The sequence below is a fragment of the Lutra lutra genome, chromosome 14 (assembly GCF_902655055.1).
Source record: "Lutra lutra chromosome 14, mLutLut1.2, whole genome shotgun sequence".
NCBI classification, from domain to species: Eukaryota; Metazoa; Chordata; class Mammalia; order Carnivora; family Mustelidae; genus Lutra; species Lutra lutra.
Genome location: NC_062291.1, coordinates 81,294,671 through 81,319,228, shown reverse-complemented (window position 1 = coordinate 81,319,228; position 24,558 = coordinate 81,294,671). Strand labels below are relative to the sequence as shown.

The window sequence follows — 24,558 nt, the reverse complement described above, 5'->3', positions numbered from 1 at the left end:
AGTGCGATGTTAACAATTGCTATGTGGGCATGAAGGTGCCATAGATTATAGAATGCTTGGAGAAAATGGGGCCTTTTGCTGTAGGTCTCAGTCATTAGCAAAATTTCACATTCAAAATTAGTCAGAAAAGGTAATTAGTGTCAAGGAGTGATTGCAGCCGTACCGTTAACATGACGGATGCTGGTGTGTTGGCTCATGCTAATGACTTATGGAATTATCATTCGGGAGACAATCGGAGCAATTTGGTGGTCAGCAGACAGCCTGGGAATCAATCACCGTGATAGTCAATAATTTATCATCTCTATTTCAAGTCTGGAATCTTGTATCAGCTTAAATAGAAATGAGCGTCGATGAAGGAAGGTTAGTATCCAGCAAAATCCTGGGTCCTGGGTCCCTCTGTGTAGGAGACATCCATTTCTCCCCAGTGCAGAGGAAACAGCGTGATTTGAAGGATCTTCTTCCGACTCCACGTTGGGGTGAACCGTATAGGCTTCGGGCTGCAGAGAAGTCAGGATCTAGATGTTAAACTAGATTTAACCTCACAAGTTTGTCTCTTGTGATTGGAAAAACAGCTCCGACCATTCAGGGATCCCCTAATGATGTCATCAGTAACTATGAGGTAGGGCGGGGTCAGCTCCCCCCAACAGGGAGGACACGGACTCAGAGACCACAGTCCTGACCTTGGTCTTGTCCTTTCAGCACGAACAACGTTGATGACGACGATAATAGTAATGACACCAGCTAACAGTTCTTGGGGGCTTACTGTGGGCCTGCTGTTTGCTGAGGATCTGGCACATATTTCGATGAGATCTTACAGATGGAGGCTTAGAGAGGTGGAGGACGCTATTCAAGGTCACACAGCAAGCAATTACAGGGTGGCTCTTCGCACCCAAATCCTGGTCTCCTAAGGACTGTGTTATATTCAGCCACTGGATACAGGAAATTGAAGCTCAAGTCTTATTACCTCAGCCATCTCATCTATAAAATATGCATAACAATGGGCTCCATACACAACCTCAGGAATAGGTTGCCTGGCGAGCTATTGTGCCGGGCGTCTAATGCCTGAAGGTAACTGTGATCTGCTAATTGGAACACACGGTCACACGGCAGGCACCCGTGTGCTGTCGGTTTGGATCGAGGCTGCACATGTCCAATCCCTCCCTCCTCACACCCACAGCCCCCCCCACCCACCAAGTCCTGCCCCGTCGTTCCCCGCAGTCTCCCGTGTCCACACCATTTGCACTCATATCGCCCGTGGTCTATAGATGCCGCCACATTAATTTTCTACTACTGTCTGTCTCTCCTAAAGCTTCCGGTGGTTCCCCGTTTCCTTTAGGATTAAATGAGGCCTCTTCAGGGTAGCATTCAAGGTGCCCCATCTCCTTGCATAATCTGCCTCCAATCTGTGTCCAGAGCACGCTCTGCTCAAGTCTCAAGTCCCCCCCTTCCTCCTCCACCTCCCCCTCTCTCCTCTCTGCCATCATCATCACAGTTAGTGTTCTCCTCATGACAATGACAGCAGCCCTTCAGTTCCTCGTGACCCCCACCAACATCCCCAGCCCATCAGGTTCCTAGGAAAGGGTTCCTGTCCCTATCCCCAAGCAGGGACCATGTTCTTGGTCCCGTTCTCCAGTCTGCGGCTGCTCTAATACATTCTGGCACCATTTGCAGGTCCAGGAAGCCCCAGAGCCATGGCTGGGGCTGGAGACAGTCTGGACTGGAGAGAGGCGGAGTTCTCTGCCCATGGATCGATCTTCCCTCCTCCATGCAGTGACGCAGTGACCACGTGGTCCAAATTTAAAACATTTCCTTTGTCTTCTTCTCTGTTTTTCATGTCATCTGTCCAGCTACAAATTCACATTTTTGGTTCAAAATAATAGCCACCAAACTTCCATTCTGGATATCAAGCTTTCAGGATGAGAGAATCCCCTGAAATCACATACAGATACAAATTTAAGGCAAAGGCTCTGAGTTTTCACAATTAGTCCCAGAAGCCCCTGACCCAGTATGACTTCCCTAAGAGACTTGAGGTTCTGGGGGCGAATCCCACATGATTCCCAGGGTTCTGAGACTTGGGACCAGAGGGGACACATGATAGAGGCATAAGCAGGCTTTGACTGCACCACAAAGAATTACAAATACGCAATCACAGCAGATTTTAACATGCTTCCCTTAGCAACTGTTAGATCAGGCAGACATAAAAGTAACAAGGTTGTAGAAAAGTTGAACCACACATTGATCCAACGACAAAAAAAAAAGCTCTGCTACCCGCCAATGAGAGAATGCATATTTTTCCCCGGACATGATTGTATTTACCAAAACGGATCATATTAAGCCATAGAATTCATCTTGACAGATGCCGAGTCATCACATCCTAGAGAAATGACGTTCTTGGCTCCCATGTAATAAAATTAGAGAGCAAAACCTTCTGTATGCTTGGGAATAAAAAATTAGTATATAATTCATGTATCAAAGAAGAAATTATAATGGAAATGTTATAATACTTAAAACTGAACAATAACAGAACACCGTGTGTATTGGCCAGGACAGGCGAGGTTATGTTAGGATAACACACAGCTTCCAAGTCTGCGTGGCTTACACACCGAAGGGCTGTTTCTCCTTTCCATTACGTGTCTCTTGTTGGCCGGGAAGACATTCTGCTTCACACCTTCCTCACTCAGAGACAAGGGCTGAAGGAGCCTCAACCATCTGGAATGTCACTAATCCCTGTGGCTCGGGGACGAGAACTCTGGAAAGTCTGGAAAAGAGGAGAGCCCTGGGAAGTGGAAGCGTCTGGAAAATACTTTCACCCAAGGGCAGCACTCGCCAGTTCTAGTCGCTTTTCTGCACAGTGAGGTCCAGCTTGAAGCGGGTGAAGGGATTCAGTCCTCTCGTTGGTAGGAGGACCCCAGCCACCAGCAGGAGGTAGTAATGAGTAATGGTGGCACCACTCATGAAAACATGTGGGATTCAACTCGGGCACTGGTTTGAGAGAAACAGACGGCCTCACGGGCAAAAATTAGAAAGGAAGAAAGGGGGGCGCCTGGGTGGCTCAGTGGGTTAAAGCCTCTGCCTTCAGCTCGGGATCGAGCCTGGGATCGAGCCCCACATTGGGCTCTCTTCTCAGCAGGGAGCCTGCTTCTCTTCCTCTCTCTCTGCCTGCCTCTCTGCCTACTTGTGATTTCTGTCTGTCAAATAAATAAATAAAATCTTTAAAAAAAAAAAAGAAAGGAAGAAAGGCTGAGAACGGTTGAACTAGGAGTTCAGCTTAAGAAGTAGAAGGATCATGAAGCAGAGAAACCACAAAGAAAGCAAAAGAAAATGATGACATGGGCAGAAATGAGTGAAACTGAAAATAAAGGGGTAATTGAAAGGATGAAAACCTAAAACCGATTCATAAAAAAAAAAACCAAAAACCTAGCAAAACAGAGAAATGTATGTCAAGATAGAGTAATTAAAAGAGAGAAAAAACCCCCCACCAATCCACAGTATTAGGCATTTCTTATGATAACGTCAGAAGGGGTCAGCTTCAGTGGCAGTGGTAACCAAGAGTCTGTTCCCTACAAGCAGGGAGGAACATGAAGGGTCTTTGTGAGATGTGTGGGGGGGTGTGTGGGGGATGAGGGAGGGAGGGCAGAGCCAGGCTTGCTGCTGAAAATCAGGGAATGAGGTGCATCCCTCAGCTTCTGAGGAGGGCTGGGAGGGAGAAGAATCCTGCAGCCAACTTGCTGCCTGGGCTTTGGTTTTTTGAGGAGCTGTGAGCCTTCGCAAGTGAGAGCTCTCATTAACTGAGGTTCTAGAATGTCCTAGGCACTGATCTAAACATTTCATATACAGAAATTCATTTATTCCTCCTCAAAACTCCAGGACTAGGTGCTGGTGCTATCCGTTGATTGTAGACAATGAAATTAAGGTCTAGAGAGTTGGAACATTTGCCCAACATGGCTGGTAAGTGGTGGAGTTGGATTCAAACACAGGTACCGGACCCCAGACCCAACATGGTCAGCCAGGTCACTTCTATGGCCTCCGGTCTAGAAAGCGAGTCCAACTGCCTATCAATCCAGGACGATGCGGGCTTACCCGGAGACAGGAGCCCTCAGCCCTGATGTCACCTGTCTATACTTACAGATGCTGGGTTTGCCATGACAAAGAGTTTGATGTTAATGTCAAATCCTACAGTCTGTTCTCTTGTTGCTTCTGGTTAAGTGTGTTCCGTTCCCAGGTTATACAGGCCTTCCCCCATGTTTTCCTGTAGTACCTATAGGGTTTCAGCTTTTATATTTAAATGTCTGATCCATTTTGGATTTTGCCCCAGTGTGTAGGGCGAGCTCCAGGTCTGACTTTTTCCATATGGCTATCCAATTATCTTAACACCGCTTAAAAAAAAAAATCATCTCTCCACATAGACTTGCGAAGCCGCCTTTCTCATATAATGACTTTCCAGATGCAGTTGCATCTATTTCTGGATTTTCTTTCAGTCCCACTGGTCCGTTTCTTCATGTGCCAACACCAAACTCTTAATTACGGAATTGACAGCATGTGTTAATGGTAGGTAGCCCTGCCCCCCATATGGCTCTTCTTTTTCGGGGTTCTTCTGGCTAGCTCTGCTTTTTTGTTCTTCAGGATAAACTTTTTAATCAACTCACCTAGCTCCAGAAAAAAACCTATTTTTTTTTTTTTTTAATTGGCAGTGCATTCAATCTGTAAATTAACTTAGGCAGAAGTAACGTCTTTCTGAGAATGAGTCTTTAGTCAAGGGCATCGTATGTGTCTCCAGCCAAAATAAAATTTTGAGGGGAAAGGTAAGTTCTTACAGAAGAATTCCTACTTAGATGAACTTAAAGAAACATAAAAATTAACAGTCTATTCAGTTTACGGATTAGTACGAAAATTAGCATGTGAGTGATTCACATCATTTCAGGGCAGGAGTTACTTCTGGGGAAAGAGGGAAAAATGGAATGCGCGGCTCTGATTTTAAGTGATTTCAGAGGGAGGGAGGGAGAGAGAGAGAATCTGAAGCAATTATGGCAGATGTTGGATCGTGGTGGAGGACGGTCTGTTATATTCTCTATATTTGTCTATATGTTTGAAATGTCTCACACATTAAAAACAAAAGAAAAAGGAAATATAGCTGTTCCCATGGCTTACGGGGACTGCCCAGAAAACAGCACAGTTCAATTTCTTTTTATGTGGCTAAGGAGTTGCGCCTGCCGGTTAGGCCTCTGTCGGGGGAAGCCCGTAGTTCTTTCTATGGAAAGGGATTTTATTAAAGACTTTGTAGCCGGCTCAGCAGCTGGAGTGGGAAGATTTCCTTCCTTTAAATGGGCATCCTTAGCAGCTCCAAAGCAGACATGAGATGGTGTGAAATTTGGAGTTCAATGAAATCTTCCTGCAGCCGCCTGAATTTGTGATAGGAAGGGTCTCACAGTATTAAAAACCGGTTTCTCAGTATGTTGTAAACATCTCATTTTCTTCCTCTACATCCAGCCACGAGATTTAAAATCCCCAGAAAAAAGCCCAACAACTTCCAAATGGAAGAGGGAGTTGTTTCTCCTCCCGACTATACAATGGTCTTAAAAGGACCTTATTTAGAACAGCTGACAGGAAATTGTATTTTCCTAAACTGATTTATTGTGCCGTCCTAATACCTCCCGTTTCAAAATTGAGTTACTGAGGCGGTTCTTTTCGGAACAATTTTCTTCTATGAGGAAAAGTTTTCATTACTGAAAGTGGCCCAAATCGAGGCAATCATGTTTTCTGGATTCATCGCCTCCCAGGAACGCCCTTCAGGGGGGCTTGGTGGCCTTGGCTCGATATTCCGATCTGGGTTTGTTTTCTGAAGCAAGTGAGCTTAGTGTGAGCCCAGCCACTGGACACAATTCCTTCATTTCTATTCTCGCATATATTACAACTGCCTCCTCGGGCCCACACAAAATTTCCAGAGAAATGAGCACTGCGTTAGACACCCCGTTTTATGTGAGGAGAAACACTGATAGGTAATGAGGCCTGGCAGCCGCACCTCATCTCCACAGATGCCAGAGGGAAGGCCCCCAGGGAGCCACCTCTGCCTCAGGGAATCCTTCTCCCACTCCCTTTCTTCCTTGAGGAAAGTCCCCACCAGCATCCTTAAAAAAAAAAAAAAAGACTTAAATTGCTGGTGAGATAGTTAATTCTGAGAAAGAGCCGCTAATAAATGTGAGACAACCCTTTGCGAAACATGCCAAGTCAAGCCGGCATTCCCAAGAAGGACTTGAGAGAGTCTTTAGCGTCTCAAGGAAGGGAAAATCTTGAGGGAAGCCAGCACAAGTCGCTTTTCCCCAAACTGGAAACATAGAATGGAGGACGGCTCTTAATGCAAGAATTTACCAAAAAAAATTTCCTGAGGAAAATATTTGACCTTGATTGAGTTTTTAATTGAAATCATGAACATCAAGAAAAGGATGGGAAAGGAAACGACACCGGTTTCCCATTTAATTGTTGGTCTTTCTGTGGGACTAGACGTGGAAATGCTCAGTGTCGTCCTGTGTGAGGGAGTCGAGGCAGAACTGGGGCCCTGCCCGTTTGGAGAGTGATGGGGAATGGGCTCCGCAAGGGAGATGCGAGCTGGGATTCAAGACGTCTGCGTCATGGCTCTTCGTCTTCGTTCTCACACCTTCGCATCTGGCTGTTTCCTGATGCCATTCACCAACCCGCTGTTCTCCCAGGCTCCCAGGCAGCAAACGTGCTGATGTTTCCAGCTCCTCCTGCTTCTTGGCCACCCACAGTCATCAGTGGTCAAATCTACTCCCTCTTTCATCTGCCCCTCATAGACCTCTGGCCATGAATGGCAATAATCATTCAGGGAAACTTCCCGATTTCCAGTCTGGTCTTCTTGGCTTCTTGAAACAGGTCTTCGTGGATCTTAAAACATCCCTGGATTGAGCTTTCCGAAGTACACTGGGATTCTGCGACTCCCCTGCTCAAGAACCTTCAAATGCTCCCCATTGCCTGTAGCATGAAGTCCATGGACACTCGGGCTTCCTATCCCAGCTCTGATTCACCCCCAGATGTGTCTCGGGTCCCTCCCGATTGCCCGGCTCCAGCCATTCTGGCCTCTCCTTGGTTCCCAAGTTCTGAAAGCTCTTTCCTACCTCAGGACATTTACACATGCTGTTTTCTTTCCCTGGGACGCGGCCCTCTCCTTTTGTCCCGGCTGATTCTTCGTCCTTCAGATCTTGGCTTCAACCTCACCCTCTCGGTGGAAATTCTGTGAGCATCTATTAGCAATTCTGTTATGATACCACATGAACGCGACATCTGTCTTAGGAATGACAATTCATGTTTATTTACTGACTTATTTACGTGTTTACTATCTGTTTCATCGTGCAATTGTAAACTTCGCTTGTTGACTATGTGTTTTATCATTGAATCGTAAACTCCACGGGGCAGGAAATATGTCTTTTTTTATTCACCCGTGAATATTCAGTATCCAGTACAGCAAAGGGCAGGTAGCAGATAATCACAATGATTTTACTGAATACATGAATGAATATTTAGCATTAATTATTAGAAGTAGAATTATTACATCAAATGGACTGTGCACATTTTTTTTAAAGATTTTATTTATTTATTTGTCAGAGAGAGAGAGAGAGAGCGAGCACAGGCAGACAGAGTGGCAGGCAGAAGCAGAGGGAGAAGCAGGCTCCCCACAGAACAAGGAGCCCGATGTGGGACTCCATCCCAGGACGCCGGGACCATGACCTGAGCCGAAGGCAGCTGCTTAACCAACTGAGCCACCCAGGCGTCCCCATTTTTGGGGTTTTTGATGCATGTTTCCAAACTGTTTTCCAGAGAAGTGTACAAATTTACATTCTGCTAGTCGTGTGTGCTACTGACCGTCCCTCTCCATGTCTGCCGGCACTGTGTATTCTTTTTAAAAACATTTGCCTTTGTGAAGGTGAAAACAGTTTATGTGATAACTAATGGAGTTCAGTGGTTTTTCTTATTTTCCGTTTTCCCTGAATTTTATTTATTTCTTTTATTCCTCTTCTTTTGGGGCTTTGAGGGAGCTGTTCATACATGTTTCTGTGAGGATCACTCACTTGACTGGAGGACGGTAGCTTTCAATTACCCCTGCAGAACAACACGCACACTTTTCACAGACACTTTGCAGGGGATCCTCTCCTCTGTTTTCAAATGTGGTTTGTATTTAAGACTCTGCAGACGTCATCTGTTGTCTGTGTCTCCGTGACCTCTAAGCCAGTATGGCAAAAACAAAAACCCTCAGACCAGTGGGTTGACATGACGGATTATGTTTTGTGTGTCTCCTCTGGAGTTCTGGGGGTTGTGCACACAGAGACTCTGGCTCCCCAGGGAAAGCTAAAGAACACTAAAAACAGTTGCCTTTTCTGTGTTTGTTTTGTTTTCCTCAGAAGAATGTCCGGCTTTTTTTTTTTTTTTTTTTTTTTTTAATGTGGCCGACGAGATGGGGTGGGTCCTTAAAAGTCAGGGAATGTGCTTGTGGCAAAGCAGATACTATATGGATGCCGTGTCTTTGCACACTGCTGCGGACGGAGGCTACTGAGATGCCTGGAGATGGCCCCAGCTTGGGCCATAAGCGTGCAAATGTTTTCATAGTGGTTTCCTAGCGATGGGTCCCTGCATGAATGTGTCCTAGACCATGGGCAAGTGTCAGAGTCTACGCCTGGCTCCCTCCTTCATTCACAAGTAGTCAGGAGACAGTATTTCAGAGCAGGACCAGAAAGGTGAGGCCTCTGCCTCACAGACTCTGTCTTTTGTTGGGAAGGACAGTTAACTAAGAAGTTGGCAAACAAGTAGGGTGCCAGGGAGAGAATCCAGGTAGGGTATGCTTCTGAGGAAGTGTTTGCAAAGAGAACACTGGCTCTTTCAGCCAAGCACCAAGAGCAGCAAAGAGATGCATCAGACAGGTGTGTCTGTGGCCTGGAGACCCGTGAGGCCTCTGCCAGGCCCTGGGAAAGAAGTTGTTCATCGCCCACTGGTACCCATTCTCTCCCTTCCTAATATTGGAACCCCTGAGTTTTATCTGGACACAAGACTGCCACGAATAAAAACTGGCCCTATGACTAAGTTCCGGCCAATGGGATAGAAGCAGAAAGGGGATGTACAATGTGTGCCAACTGTCTTTCACGCAAGAGGGTGTACCTTCCCTTATTTCTTCCTTCTTCCTTTTGGGATAAAAGGAATGTAATGGCTGGCACTCACGCAGCCTTCTTGGATTAGGAGGTAGATGGATCTTGCTGATGATGGCAAGTTACCAAGACAGAAGGAGCCTGGGTCACTGACCTGGTGGAGTGCCATCGTAGATCTAGATTGTCCACCTCTGACCTTGTTTACTTAAGAGACACAAAAGTCTATCTTGTTTAAGTTACTCTTCCTGTGTGACCAATAGCAGTATCGTACATGCAGCCAAAGTGACTCCTAACTGATGCAGGCCCCGTGGTGGCATCACCTTGAGAACAGAGATCATGCTCTGACTTATTTTTTATCCCCCCTCCCAAAAGCTTCATGTGGTGTAGGACACTGAATGGGTGCTGGGGTGGGGGACATAACTTCAAGGAGTTCACTCGTACTGCTGGCAGGAGGCATCAGTTCTTCTTACGTGGTTGTTTCCATGGGACTGCTTGAATGTCCTCGTGACATGGCGGCTGCCTTCTCCCTGGGAGAGTGGTTCAGCAGAGAGCAAGGCAGAAGCACTCTGCCTTTCATGGCTAAGTCTCCAAAGGTCTCTCCTGTTGTTTCATGTTGTCCTCATCCACCCTATTCAGTGTGGGAGGAACGATTCCCTGTGTCAGCACCAGGAGGCTGGAATCGTTGGAGTTGTTGGATGCCATCTTGGGTCCTGTTCCATTTCATTCTTCAGACCCTTCTCCATCTTACAGGAGGGCACCTCAAGATTCTCTTTTTGTCCCATAGCTGGAGGTGCCACATAGAGGCCTCGTGGGCCCTTGGGTCAGTAGGATAGAGCCAGTATTTGACACAGGGCCGCCTTTGAGATGTTCCCATGGAGGAAGAGGTTACATATGCTTTAAGGATGAACACATTAGTGTCCAAATCTCCCTTCTTGCAGGAGTTGGACATAGAGTTCAGGGACCAGATCTCATCTGTGGAGGGAGCAAAAATATGTGATAGCATTTGAGCTCAGCAGGTTCTCAGGCTGACTGATGAGAAAAGGAAGTACCAGCCAACAATCGGTCCTTCCGGGCCAGTGTCTTTGCAGCCGAGCCCGCGAGCCAGACCATGGCTCTTTCTCAAGTATGTCCACACTAATAAAGGTGATGTGTGGTCAGTGACTTTCAGCTGAGGGAGCAGGGTGTGCTCCAGCCAGACTGAGCTGATTGTCCGACTTTCAGGAATTTTGAGAACTGGTTGTTAACCACAGTCATTATTAAAAATTAAATTACATAAACTAATAATGAAATTCTATTAAAAACAAAAAGCGATACATGCTCAAAACTCATCACCTGCTAATTCGTTTACTACAAGGCACGTTATTGAGGTTACTCAGGACTCTTGTAATTATGTGGTGAAGAGACTATGTGAGGCTGAGCGTCTCTCCCGGGCCCGCACCAGGGACCTCACGCTGGTAGCCCCAAGTTGGCGAATTCTCCCAGTGAACGACACCTCTGCCCCCGGAGTCTGTCGCTTAACATTCTGCCAGCACACCGTTGTGAGGGACATGGTGAGGAAGGATCGCCTGGCTTGATGGGTGTGTCACCCAGGGAAGACGGCACTCAGGTGGCAATAACATCTCTCAGGCTTTCGTCCCTGATCTACCTTGACCTTGACTGAAAAGGTGACTTCTTCCCTCTGAACCTTAGGGGGAGCTGGCCATCTCTGGGTGTAGACAGAGACCCCTCTGACCCTCGAGTGTAGACAGGCGCTATTAATTTTAAGAGAACTATTAATTTTAAAGGGTGCGCCTTTAAAATATCCCAGATATCAGCCACCAGAGACTTCCTGTCTCGTGGAGGGTTATTAATTCTGGGTCTGGGTGGCACTGAGCTTGCGAAGGTGAACTCCTGGTGGACTCTGAAGGAGAGAGAGATGAGCTGGATCTGATCAGAAGGTTACGTCCTACCCGAGTATCGACCGATGCAGCGGAAGAAGGAGAACCCCAGAAGATTTCGGGTAAACCTGTTCCTAACTTCAGAACACGCTGTCTTGACAACCCGGTGTGCTGTGCCCCAATTCGCTTCCCTGGAAGATGGAAAGAGACCAGAAAAGAAGGAGTTAATCTGTTACCACCACAGGAATGATCCCTCATTCTGCCTTGGGTGCTGCAGACCATTAAAATGTAATATGGCGTGTATCACAGTCCATTTCCTGTGTGTGTGGAGTGTGGCAGTGGGTCTGGGACTGCAGGATTCTGCGTGCTACGCTCCGACTCCCCAGAGCCATAGATCACGCTGGGATGGGCAGGGGGGAGGCCTGGGCATGAGGGTCAGCTTGGTGGAGTTTGGAGCAATTTGGCTTTCCCTCAGAGAACCCCCACCCCACCGCCTTGCAAACCCTGCTGGAGCCTAGTCAGGGAATGGGGATGGGGAATCCAGGAGCCATTTTACTTTCCCCGAGGTGAGAGTGGGGGTGCTATTCACACCGGAAGGGACCCTGGAGAGCCCATTGTTCAGATGACAAAGCTGAGGGGCTCAGACCAGAGCCCCCCGGGGTAGAGAGGCAAGGGGGATGCCCTGGGCTCCTGGTCTCAGGGCAGAGGCATCTGGTCTGCTGCTCAGGAGACAAGGCTGAAAATCTGAAAGTTACTAGCTTGGGGTTCCAGGATGCAAAGTCAGGGCACCCCGAAGCTGTTTATGCGCCATCGCCCGTAAGTGCAAATCTATAATCCTTTCAGTTACAACTGCCAGCTCCAACCCGGAATGCCTGGGAAGCAATGTGGGATTGGGAACCGGGAGAGACCCCTGTCACCCTCACTGTCACTGCCATCCCGGGCAGCTCCAGCCCTCCCTCAGGGTGGGGCTGCCTCTGGGTGGGGCTTTGCAGCCCTCCTGGGGAGAGCAAGTGGAGAGGAGGGTGAGCACCCTGTGCTCCCGAGGCTGGGGCTGGTCTGCGTGGCAGAGGTAGCTTTGCTCTGCGTGGCAGCGACTGGCAAGCCAGACTCAGCCACCTCCATGGCTGAACAGAGCCTGCTTGTCTTCCTTGCTGCATATCACTTGGGACCGTCCCTTCCTCTCCCTCTCCCCTCAAGGTCATTGCCCAAGTGCCAGCACGCTCATCTTCTTTTTAAAAGAAAAGCTATTTATTTGAGAGAGAGAGAGGTGGGGGGGGAGCAGAGGGAGAAGGATAAGCAGACTCCATCCTGAGCGTGGAGCCTGATGCGGGGCTCGACCGCACAACCCCAAGATCATGATCTCAGCTGAAATCGAGAGTCCGATGCTCAACCGACAGACCCACCCAGGCACCCCTGCACCTTCTGACTGGACCTGGGCGGAGGCTCACCACGCACCCCGACCCCAAACTCCAGCTGCCACGGTTGCTCCTTACGCTCCCTCCTCCTGGCCCTTGGGTGGATCAGGCCACTAATCCCTGACCGTCCTCAGGGGGCCCCTGGGGCCCACAGCAAAGTCCAGCAACTTTCCAGGCTTGCTTGTCCCGGGAAGATTCTGCCCTGCACATCTCTCCTGGGTTCTCGCCGTCCATTGAGCCTGAAACCCTCTCCCAAACTTGGGCGTAGCAGACTCCCCCGCTCCTGGGCTGTTTCTTCCTGCCATCGCCTCTGCTCAGAATACTCTTCCCCCTCTCTTTATTGGACTGATGAACTAACTGATCCACCAAGGCCCAGTCTTCTGTTTCTGTAGCCTTGGAGCTTCCACGTTAGGGTATCTCATCACAGCATGTGGTTTGCTCTGGGCCGCTTTTGTTCTAGTCTAGACAACGCGGCGTCAAGGTCCGCCTCTATCCTAGTGGCTGTTATGGATGAAGACCCAGCACAGGGCTTGGCACAGAGCATCCTTAGCTGAACTAACTTCGACCAAGGGACACAAACTACCAGGGACAGAACTTTCTAGAACTTTCCACAGATGCTGCACTCTACCTTGGAAGATAGTGCGTTTTCTGGCTCTGTAGATACACCAGGAGAAATTAGACACTCCCTGGCAAGTTTATGCATTGTAGTGGGCGATGAGTTTGGATGACTAATGAAGATTCTAGAGTTTCCCCTCATGTCCCAACATGGAAGCTGAAGAATGGGGACTGTGTGGCAGTATAGGCCAGAGTTGGGAGGGAAGAGGTTGGCATCACAGAGGAGAGAGTTTGGATGGTGGCTTCTCTTCACCGGGATGTGCCCGATGGCTTCATTCACTGATGTGCTTCTGGCTCGGGTCTTTACACGTATGTGCTCAGCTAAGTCCTGACTGTGGATCTGTGGGAAAGGTTCCATTATTATACTCCTTTGACAGAGAAAGAACGAGGCCCAAGTCATCCAGCAGGTGGATAGTGGAGGTGAGATGTGATGGGGCTGTCCGCATCTAGAACCTGGGTTCTTAGCTAAGATACTCTACTACCTCCCGGAGTATTGAAAAATGCCTCCATTGCTTTGTCCCCTCCAGGCTTAAACTGCTCTATCCAGACCTCCCTTCCCGCGGGCTCCTGCCCTCACTCTGCTATGCTGTTTCATGAACCTGCCCTGTCAGGACCTGTCCCTGTACCCTACCTTCAGGTGCAGGAGACAATTTTCTCTTACTGGCACCTGATTACTGATTACATGACCTTTCCGGGTATCTCCGCTCAGAGACTTCCCCAGAGACAGTCATGGTCAGTTTCCTCCACCATTGCCTGAGGGATGCCTCCCACCAGGCAATAACCTCCTTTCCTTTTTTATTTTTTTTTTTAAGATTTTATTTATTTATTTGAGGGAGAGAGAGAGTGAGAGAGAGCATGAGAGGGGAGAAGGGTCAGGGGAGAAACAGACTCCCCGTGGAGTCCAGGATCATAACCTGAGCCGAAGGCAGTCGCTTAACCAACTGAGCCACCCAGGCGCCCGATAACCTCCTTTCCTATGTGAACCCTACACAATGGCGATGAGAGGTAGAGGCTAGAGGTTGAGTTCAGGGGCTGATCCCCCTTTGACCCAAAGAGTAACTTCCTAATTGGAGTTGAAGAAGGAAAAGAATGTTCTCCCTCAAACCCTGCGTGGAAACAGCTCTTCACGAGAGTACTAACAACTGCAGTAAATACATGGATGCAATCGCTCCGGGCATGGGCCACTCTGTATGTATCATCTCATCTAACCTTCTCATCATCCTATGAGCTGAGATCCCCTTCTCTTCACTTTATAATCTCATTTTACAGATAATAAACGAAGGCTAAAGAGGTAAGGTCCCCACCGTGTGACACTTAAGGGTCAGAGCTGGGATGTCAACCTGGGTCCATTTGGTTCCCAAACTTGAATGCCTAACTTCCTGGTCAGCTACCTTCTGGAAGAAGGCAGCTAGCAGCTAGAGTGACCCTTGCTGGCAGAGACTTGTATCGGACGATGACAGACCTCAGGCCTGGACGGGCACCCGCTTGGATTCCCCCATGCTGCTGCTGTCTTCTGTGGTACAACATGCTGGAGGCAGTCACTTGGAAAATTGAAAAATGATGAAGGCCTAAGCGAGGTGACCGTTTTGATATCAGTCAATGGTTTTATGTTGTGGGAGAGCCTGGGCAAAAGCAGAAAGGCCTTTTGTCAAAGTTGCCTGCAGGGAGATGAAATGAGCCGTAAGATAGAGCGAGGGCCGAGAAGAAGGGGCTGGAGCTTCGCCATTTATTCCCTGTGGGAACCCACTTAGCAGACAGCCTCTCCAACCCTCGGTTGGGGCTCCCTTCAGACACAGAGCTTTGGGGGGTGGGGTTCCCAGCCCTGCTCTCTCCCTGGGAGCCGGGACCATACCAGGAAGGGAGGAATTTGCCCTTTAACCGAGAGCTCCCCTTTCTCAGAGATCTGGCTGCATGGGTTTTATTTTTAGTAAGAGTACAGATGATGGAATTGACACAATGGGCTTTAGTCAAAGGGCAGCAGTAGGAGTGGAGGGAGATTTGGGAGGATTCTCGGAAGATAGAGAGGCAGCCTGGGCTGGCCGGCGCTGGCAGGAATGCCCATCGGTGCAAGGGCTTTGGTTCTGGCCGTCTCAGTGTCACTCTGAGCCCAGGGCCCCAGAATCCCAGCTGGCAAGGGGACTGGTGGAGCCCAGGGGCCTGTCCTTCACCTGTGCAGCCAGCGCCCACCCCAGCTCCTGAGACAGGCTGATGTTTGTCAGCATTTAGTTCCACCGTATTGCCCAGAAACAAAAACTCGAATGCAAGACGAGGTAGTGGGCGCTCCCTCAGAAGAGAGGCTCTGTTTACTGAGTGTCTGCTGGCGCCAGGAATTGCGCTAGGTTCTTTATAATTTCATTCAATCATCGTTGCGTTCCTCTGAGACACATATTAAAGGAGACAGGAATGTGAACTGTTGGGTCTCTGCCCTGGACCAAAGCACTGTCACACGTGTCATTTATTTCCCCATCACAACAGCTCCCTGTGGCTAGGAGCATAAACCCAGACTCAGGGAGGTCAAGGCACTCGCCAAGTCCCCGGAGCTCCAACCTGGCAGAACAGCATTTAGCCTCTTCCTGCTTCCAAAGCCCATGTTGCCAATGGTCGGGGTTGCCTTGTTCCTCCCCAGTGCTATAGCAACAGGCCCCATGTTAGGAGTGAAGCCCCTGGGGTTGGGGCTGAGGGAATGAGAATGAGTAAATCCAGTGCCATAAGAGGAAAATAGGGATCAGACATCGCTGCTAGGTTCTGGGGGTGAAGGAGGGGAGGCAGAAACAACACCTTCATGGTTATGAGCGTCCTCACCTACTGAGCATAGATGGGATACATGGGATATATGGGATACATGGGATAGAGGTTGACTTGCATAAGTGGCAGAGTCACGGTTGACTGGGGGCAATGGGTCCTGACTGAGGTTGGAGGCTGCATGGAGAGATTGAGGGTACAGAACAGCAGTACTCTGAAGGCCAAGGTTGAGAGTGCATTCACGTGCTTGGAAGATTCCCACGGCCCGTGCTCTTTACTTAATAGTCCTCAGTGTCAGCATGGGGCCCCAAAGGAGGTGTGTTTCTTTTGACCCGGGATAGATTTGGTTAGACACAAGGATAGTGTTGTCAGCCCTCAAAGGAAGTGACTGACTTCGAGAAACCCGAAATGCTGAGTGTACAACCATGCAACCCTGTGTATCATATAGTGCAGGCCACGTGCATCCCCGCTGATCTCAAGTCCCAGCTGCAACGGTGAGCAGCTGTGTGAGCACAGGCAATCCAGGTAACCTCTCTAAGTTCCGGCAAGCCTCAGTTCCCTTGAGTGCTCAAGAGGCAGGCTAATATACCTTCCAGAGTTATTTCGTAGTCCGTAGTCCATAGCAGAGTGCCTGGCCTAGAGTGCACAAGGGATGGGAGCCACTGGCAGAATAGTCAAGGCAGAAAGTGGGGACCTGGTGATAAGTCATAGGTGAGGAGAAGAAGCCCTGGGCTTGGGCAAAGTATTTCCCATCTGAAAATTGGGGTGAGTTGGGTGAGCTTGACTATCATATGGGCCCTTTATGCCCCTTCCAGCTACTCTAGTCTCAGATTCTGGGATTTCCAAGACGTGAGTTAGTTAAGTCATGGAAAAATCACCTCTCCGTGTTGGAAAGATTGTGATGGGAATCCCGGGTAGACCAGTTGGCTAATTGCTCAGGGACACAAGAGTTGAGCCTCTGGTAAGGTGTGTGTCTCTCTTCCCCCGGTGACACTGATGGCTGGTATCTCCATTACCCCACTCCCCAGAGGGAGCCCTCTGATGGGCAGAACTCACTCCCTGCATCAGAGAGTTTTCAAGCTGTCTGCATCAATAGGGGAATCACAAATGGGAAAGTGATGAAATGGGGTCTGATTTCCTCTTGACTGCATCTACCAGCACCTCTCTCCCTACTCTTCTCAGCTCCTAATTGACTTCTCTGGCCCAAGGCTGTTTGGACTTAAAGCTTTGGAACAGGTCCCTGCTTCAACACCAGCCAATATCTGCTGTCTCTGTTGGAATAGGTCATCTTTGAGCAAGGACCGAAATAGCCCTAGAGTTTGGGGTAAAGGGTATAGGCACTCAGGGTTTCTTTCTGGTTCTTTCCAGTTATTTTTCCCCAGGGAAGGGAGAAGACAGAATATATTTAAAAACAAACCAGTCTCAAAGTAAAAAAGGCCTTAGTTTAAGCTTCTTTATGGTTTGTTACCGATTCTCATGAATTACAGAAAAAGAATATTGTCACTTTTTCTTTAGTACTTTTACGGGGCTCTTAAGTAAATGTGGAATTCTATCACAATCTGTTTAGATTATGTAAAAATATCCTACCTTGGGTAGAGGGACAATTTCTTTAAACCCCTCCTCTCCTCAAAAAATCATCACTGGCTTCCCATTGCTCACGAAGAAAGTTTAGACTCCTTAGTGCCCTGTAGACTGGATTCAACTATTTCCCCAGGCTCCGGTCTTCTCACCGTCTTCTATGGTTGAAGATGGAATGCTCACCTGGCTTTCCAGCTGACATAATCCATCCATTCTTCAAAGCCTCCCTCAAATGCTCCCCCGCCCCCAAAGCTCCTCCCCTACCCACAATATTGGGCTCCTTCCATCCTACAACACACTAATACCTCCCCCTCCTTAACCCTTGAGTCCTTTCTCAAGGGTGCTGTGGGTCTCTGAGCACATGTCTGTCTTTCTTCCCCAACCTCCTCCCAGATTCGAAGTGACGGAGAGCCGTGTCCATGGGACAGTCACCCTCACTGACCAGCATTTAGCAGAGAGGTGGCATTCAGCCTCTGAGTAAGAAGTCCGGAGACCGTTACCAAGAAGACCCTGATGAGTAGTTGGTCCAGTGAGGAATGAAGAAACAACTACTCCCAAGTCTTAAACCAGTCAGGGGTTTGGCAGGCAGGAGGGGTAATAATTTAAAGCGGTGATCTAAGAGAGCTAAATGAGTCTCCAAGGAAATCCGTCATCCGTACCGCCCTTACTCCTGTTCAAGCCATGCCCCTGCCCGGGTCCAGAGCTTTGGATGGCCTTGCAAAAACATTTTAAAATCTGTCTCCAGTGCTTGGAAGAGCTGGGGTGGCAGTACTGGCTGGGCAGGAAGCCCAAAGCCTGGACTGGGACTGAGATGGGCCCCGAATCCCATCTCTTTTCTTTGACGATCTCTTTAGTCCTTTACTCTCTGCTCCTCCCTGACCCCACATCTATTGTGTGGACCAGATGCTCCAAGGAGCTCTGGGATTCCCTCCTAGGCAGTCATCTTAGAGCCTTGGCACGGCATCCCGGTTTGCTGGGCAGGGAGGAGGGAAGGACCTTGAGGGGGGATTGTTCCCATTCACAAGTGTAGTATTTATTTTTCTGCTTCAGTGACATAAAATTGACATATGGTAGAAGTTTAAGATGTATAATATGTTGATTTGATACATTTATATATTGCAAAATGATTACCACTACAGAATTAGCTAATGCTTCCATCCTGTAATATAGCTACTCTGTGTGTGTATGTGTGTGTTTGTGTGTGTGTGTGTTGGTGTGGTGAATACATTTGAGATCTACTCTTACCTACTTTCAAGTGTATTATATAGTATTATTAAATACCATCACCATGCTGTACATTGGACCTCTGGGACTTCCTCATTTTGTAACTGAAAGTTTGTACTCTTTGACCAGTATCTCCCCATTTCTGCCTCCTCCAGGCCCTAATAACCACCACTCTATTCTTTGTTTCTATGACTTTGGTTTTTTAAAAAATTTTTTAATTTAAATTCAATTAATTAACATACAACGTATTTTCAGAGGTAGAGGTCAGTGATTCATCAGTCTAATACCCAGTGCTCATTACATCAAGTGTCCTCCTTAATGCCTATCACCCAGTTACCCCTCTCCCCCTCCCTCCCCCCCAGCAGCCCTCAGTTTGTTTCCTATGATTATGAGTCTCTTACGGTTTGTCTCTTCCTGATTTTGTCTACTTTTTTCCCAATCTTTCCCTATGATCCTCTGTTTTGTTTCTTAAATTCCACATATGAAAGAGATCATATGATAATCGTCTTTCTTTGATTGACTTATTTTGCTTAGCATAATACCTTCTAGTTCCATCCATGTCATTGCAAATGGAAAGATTTCATATTTTGATGGCTGAGTAGTGTTCCATTGTATATATATACTACATCTTTTTTTATCCGTGCAACTGTCAATGGACATCTGGGGTCTTTCCACAGTTTGGTTATTGTGGACATTGCTGCTATAAACATTCGGGTGCACGTGCCCCTTCGGATCACTACATTTGTATCTTTAGGGTAAATACCCAGCATTGCTGGGTTATAGGGTCGTTCTATTTTCAACTTTTTGAGGAACCTCCATGCTGTTTTCCAGAGTGGCTGCACCAGCTTGCATTCCCACCAGCAGCATAAGAGGGTTCCCCTTTCTCCTTATTCTTGACATTTGTCGTTTCTTGACTTGTTAATTTTAGCCATTCTGGCTGGTGTGAGGCAGTAGTTCATTGTGGTTTTGATTTGTATCTCCCCGATGCCGAGGGATGTTGAGCACTTTTCCATGTGTCTGTGGCCATTTGTATGTCTTCTTTGGAAAAATATCTATTCATGTCTTCTGCCCATTTCTTGATTGGATTGTTTGTTCTTTGGGTATTGAGTTTGATAAGTTCTTTATAGATTTTGGATACTAGCCCTTTATCTGATAAGACATTTGCAAATATCTTCTCCCATTCTGTTGGTTGTTTCCTTTGCTGTGCGAGAACTTTTGATCTTAATGAAGTCCCAATAGTTCATTTTTGTCTTTGTTTCCCTTGCCTTTGTAGACATATCTAACAGGAAGTTGCTGCGGCCGAGGTCATAGAGGTTGCTGCCTGTGTTCTCCTCTAGGATTTGGATGGACTCTTGTCTCACATTTGGGCCTTCCATCCATTTTGAGTCTAGTTTTATGTATGGTGTGAGGAAATGGTCCAGTTTCATTCTTCTGCATGTGGCTGTCCAATTTTCCCAACACCATTTCTTGAAAAGACTGTCTTTTCTGAGTTTGCCTTTTTTAGATTCCACACATAAGTGAGATCATACAGTATTAGTCTTTCTTCATCTGACTTATTGTATTTAACATGATGTCTTCAGGTTTTATCTGTGTTGTCACGAATGCAGATGTCCTTTCTCATGGCTGATAGCATTCCATTGTATATGCACATCACGTCTTCTTTATCCATTTATCCTTTGACAGACACTTAGGTTGTTTCCACGTCTTGGCTACTGTGAATAATGCTGCAATGGACATGGGAAGAGCAGATTCCTCTTTGAGACCCTGATTTCCATTCCTATGGCTGTATGCCTGGAAGAGGCTGGACTCCTCCATATTGCTGGATCATATGGTAGTTCTATTTTCAGTTTGTTGAAGAACCTCCATACCATTTTCCATAATAACTACGCCAAATTATGTCCCCTGCATCAACGCAGGATGGTTCCCTTTTCTCCATTTTCTCAAAAGTATTTGTGATCTCTTGTCTGGCCATTCTGACGGGTACAAGGTAATACTGTGGTTTTGATTTGCATTTCTGGTGTGGGTTCCTTTTTTTTTTTTTTTTTTAAGGATCGTGTGAGATAGGGCTGCTGATTTGGGGTGACTCAAATTGTTTATATAGACAGAAGCCTGAAAGCAACATTTGCTCAGGGACCCGCACCCCAGGGACAGTGCTGTCATCTCTAGGTGTCCCTTTCTGGGGTTCTCAAGCTCGACCCCCTTACTCGTGGACATAGCTTTGGCTCATTGGCATGGCTGGAACAGGTCTCTGCTAGTTGAGTTCACAGATGTGACCCACATTATAGAAACCTGAGAAATCACTGGCAGGCCCCCCAATGGGCACCATCCCCCAAAACCAGTGACAGGCTCCTTCCAAGTGTGGCCAGGTCAGTGGGAGAAACATTATCCCTCCTATGCCTGACTTCCTCTGACCACCATTTACTGGGACCCCTGTCACAATTCTGAGCTATTACGATATTCCAAGGGATGTTTTGATTTCACAAATGATTTACCCACAAGAAATTAATACATTCATTAACCTTCTGGGGCTCCTGGAGTGCAATTTTTTTTTTTTTTTTTTTTTTAGGAGAGAAAAGAGCCAAGAACACAGCTAATATATCAATAGCTATCTTTCCTGCTCTCATTGGCTGGTGGGAGCCATTCTAATCTTTCCGGAGGGCAATTTGGCAACACTTACTAAAGCCTTTAAAATGTACTTATCCAGCAGTCCAACTGTTTTTCTAGGAATTTACCTGAAAGAGAGAATCCAGGATGCGCTCAGAGATGGGTCTCTGAGGATACTTTTCAAGTGTGGCTTACAATAGCGAGATCTCAAAAAATACGTGTACGGAAACCAACAATCCAGAGCGGGTTATCTAAAGCTTACATGCCGTGGGCCCTGTCCCATCCCTGAGAACGTTGTTGCAGGAGAACAATTGTTCACATGGAAAGGTATTTATGATGCATTTTATATGTGCTTGAAGTAACAAAATGGAACAGGTAGTGGGGTCTTAGTTTTGTTTTTTTGAAAAAATCTATGTCTGGGTCTTATACTCAACTGATAAATGGTTGAACACTGCATCTGAGACTAATGATGTCCTCCTATGTGTTAGTTAATTGAATTTAAATTTTAAAAAATCTAGGTCTGGATATGTCTGGGGGAAAAAGATGGAAAAACTATATATAACAGTGGGATGATGTTTCTTTTCCTTGATGAGAATATTTCAGTAAGTATCCTACACACCATCTTTTTGAAGTCGTGGGGAATTACACTCTGGCTTCCTTCAGGGCTTCCCATAGGCAAGCCCAGCTGAGCCGCCTGCTTGGTGGAGCTGCTTGAAAAATCAGTAATTCCTGGGTCTGTGGGGCGCGCGTGATCCTGATGGGGACTGTGGGGTGAAGCGAGATGGTGGTCCCGTGCTTGCCTTCAAGAAGCCTGAAGTCGAGAAGCGGGGAAGACTGGGTGTGTGTGGGGAGCAGGTTAAGAGGAGGTTCCTGCAGAACCGGACACATCAGAGTGACTGCCTGGGACACTGCCTTGGACAGATGGGCAGGGGTCAAGGTCCCAGACATGGAGGAGAGGCAGACTTGTGCTGGAGGAAAGCGTCTTCCTAAGGCGTGGAGGGCGAGAAGCTTGTAGCTCTGCAGTGGTGCCCCTCCTGGTGGGTCCTCCCTTAGGTGTGACTCCACGGTGAGCTTGGCCGGCACAGGGTCAGTGCTCTATCGGGGAGATACTGGGTTCGCAGAGCGGGCAGGGAGCCGGCTGGGAGCCCGTGGGCGGGATCCCTCTGCTGGGCACCCCTGCCCTGTTGGCCCTCCCCCAGTCAGAGTGTCACCCGCGGCTGCTAGCACAACTTCCTGGCCTCTTGCTCTCCTTTTTGGGGAGTCTGAGTCTCACACGGGGAGGACGGTTTCGGGGTTAGTGGGATCCCTCCCGTGTGCTCACTCTGGTTAGTGGTGCCGACTCTGGGCGAGCCTCCCAAGTCTCACCTCCAGGGAGAACTGCAGATGGGAATGAAGAAGTAAGACCTGAGATCTATGCTTCCCTGGTGGAAAACAACACCCTGACCACAAGTTATCGGAAAGGATATTCGCTCAGTGATAGCGCTTCTGTTTTACTCTCTTGGACAGTTACTGAAGACTGAGTCATTGTCCCGAGGCCCTGTTCTTCCTCTGCTTGTGGCCAAATCAGCCTGAGAGTTGGGGGCCCGGAGCCCTGCCCTGAAGGGAGCTGTGTTCTGTGGCTGCCGGGGGCACAGACAAAGTCCCGGTGCCGCCACCAGGGGCTCCCCTCCCAGGGGCACACCCACACCGGTGCACCTGCGTGCTGGCCCGTGTGGGTCAGGCTGTCCCAGAGGTGGCAGACAGAAGTGAAACGAGCCCTGCTGTTGGCATTCCAGGCCCACCCCTCACGAGCTAGAGGCCTACTGAGTGAATTTACCTTTTTGGGCCTCAGTTTCCTCCTCTGAATAATGGGGATCACCAACCCTCTGAGCGGGATCCTATTAGGATCAGAGGGTGGGTGTGCGATGACGGGTGCTTGCAGGAGGGCTGATGCCATGACTAGATGTGTGCACCCTGGTGTGAGTGAGGCCCCGGGGGATGTGGGCCTGTTGGTGGTGCCCACGTGCACAGGAAGCCGGCGCTGAAGATGGGTGCCAGGTGACCCTGGGGGGAGTGTGTGGGGACTGGGAAGCACTCTAGCTGTGTGGAAACTAAGAGGAAAAGGCAGGAGCAAGCCAAGAGAATGGACAGACTGAGCAGACTCCATGGAGAAGCCTGGTGGCCTGGCACAGAGGACTGCTTGGGTCAGGATGCCAGGCTGGGGGAGGCGCGGGGCTGCATGAAGGAGGCAGTGGCTTAGGTTGGGGGATTTTATCCACCAGTAAGGCTTTGGCCCTGAGTCTGGGGTAAGGGGAGGGGAGGCCCAGATTTTTGGATTGGCCTGGAGGATGTCCTTGGTAGCATTCCCCAGTCCTGGGCCCCCTCCCATGGGAATGAGTCACTTGGGCCTCCCAGAGCTCTCCCAGAAGATTTTTAGGGTGACTCGGACCACATACAACAAGGACCTCACTTGGGGTGGGGCAGAGAGTGGAGGGAAAGCCCAGGCCCCGGACATGAGGAAAGGCAGGGACTTCGCCTGGCCTGGGGAAGGGCTCTGGGGTTCCCTGGGCAGCGTGCAGTAGCAGAGATCCTCTCTGTTGTCAGGTAGGGACCGGCAGAAGGGCCCTCTCTGCTTCTCTGGGGCCGGTACAGCTTCCGTAAGAGGAGGAAGCACAAGAGGAATTGGAAGGAAACGTAACAGGACGGCTGCAGACCGTCATGACCCTGGTAGGATCCCTTCCCAGGAGCGTCTCCCAGAAACTGTGTGTGGGTCCTCCAGCCCAGGCTGCACCAACCCCTACCCTCCCTCCCACCATGCATGCACAGGGGCCCTGCAGACATGCCCCTGACAGGTGCCGGTCTGCTCGGCTGAGGACGGTGGCCCGGAGACCCTGGCCCCATTTCCCCTTGGAGCTTTAATGAGGCTCCAGCATGTATTTTTGGAAGCAGTAATGAAGGCTTTCCAGGAAATGAGGGGCACGGTGAAATATATTGCTGCTGCCACAAATTTGTGGTTGGTTTGTTTTTATTTTTAAAATAACGATGCTGTTGAATTCAATTATTTCCAACTCTGAGAGTGCCTGGATCCTGATGCAGTCGGAGTTTGTGGTCTGGAGTCAGGACCAGGCATCGAGGCGAGTTTTGGGGGAGTGAGAGGTTGGGGTCCAGATTAAGGGGGGCAGGAAATGAGGAAGGAGAGGCAGATGGGTCAGAAGCGACATAGCTCTTAGTAGGGACTTGTCAGCTGTCCTGTGGCCATTTTGCCTGTGGAGAAGCTGAGCCTAAAGGAGTTCTTCATTTGTCCCACTAGGGCCTCTGGACTGCCTGGCTCCCCTGACCTCTGCTTGATGGGGGTTCTGGATGCCAGGCAGGGGC

General features: G+C 48.6%; 1 long non-coding RNA gene across 1 annotated transcript; it reads left to right on the top strand.

The window, feature by feature from the left end:
- The first annotated feature begins 942 nt into the window (after positions 1-942).
- LOC125084314 (uncharacterized) lies at positions 943-20,034 on the top strand. The gene is made up of 3 exons (XR_007122596.1): positions 943-954; positions 14,339-14,347; positions 19,874-20,034. It is a non-coding gene; the product is annotated as an uncharacterized LOC125084314 (long non-coding RNA).
- The last annotated feature ends 4,524 nt before the right edge of the window (positions 20,035-24,558 follow it).